General features: G+C 41.7%; 1 protein-coding gene across 1 annotated transcript in view; it reads left to right on the top strand.

Moving 5' to 3' along the window:
• LOC103605353 overlaps positions 1-701 on the top strand; it is a 46,732-nt gene that overhangs the window by 16,961 nt on the left and 29,070 nt on the right. The window lies entirely within an intron of this gene.

The following is a 701-nucleotide window of genomic DNA, read 5'->3' as shown; positions in this document are numbered from 1 at the left end:
CAAAAGATATGCAAAACCTGTATACTGAAAACTAAAAAACATAGCTAAGAGAAATGAATGATAGCTTTAAAAAATGGAAATATAAATCATGTTCATGGGTTAGAAGAGTAAATACGTTAAAATGGGTATTTTTCCCAAATTGATCTAAAGGACAAGAAGAGTGGAGATACAATTTCCTGGGAGAGGAGAATTCAGGAATAAGACTCAGCATATTGGTGTCTGTGTGCTGGGGGAGAAGTAATGAGTCCAGTAGGGGACAACCATGATGAAGATCCTGAAAACAGGTGAAATTCTGTTATAAGTTTCCCTCATATTCTAAACGTTTACATTTAGTTCTTTGAGGCCAATAGTGCATCCCATTCTTGCTTGTACCCAAAGAGTAGCACATACATGGTGCTCAATAATGATGCATGGGAAAGTGGTTCTTAAAAGGCGAGTAGGTGGCAGGTGCATGCATGATGGGATGCCTTGTGAGTGAGACCCATCCTAAGTGAAGAGCCACACAGTTCCACTAGGGGGAAGACTAATTTTTACATTTTCTGCAGAAACTCAACCTCCCAGTAGAGGGGAACAGAGAGCAGCTAGGGAGGTAACTACACCCTGGGGAGGAAAGATAACCTTGAGTTTGACTTGTTAGTGCCTTTTTTTCAGGGCAGAGGCCATCACCTAAAGATGCTGACTCTCCTGCTGCTTCTCCTGGG

Source organism: Galeopterus variegatus, unplaced genomic scaffold, assembly GCF_000696425.1.
Source record: "Galeopterus variegatus unplaced genomic scaffold, G_variegatus-3.0.2 Scaffold5757, whole genome shotgun sequence".
Classification (NCBI taxonomy): Eukaryota; Metazoa; Chordata; class Mammalia; order Dermoptera; family Cynocephalidae; genus Galeopterus; species Galeopterus variegatus.
Note: the sequence above shows the minus strand (reverse complement) of the source record. Positions and strands in the feature narration are given on the sequence as shown.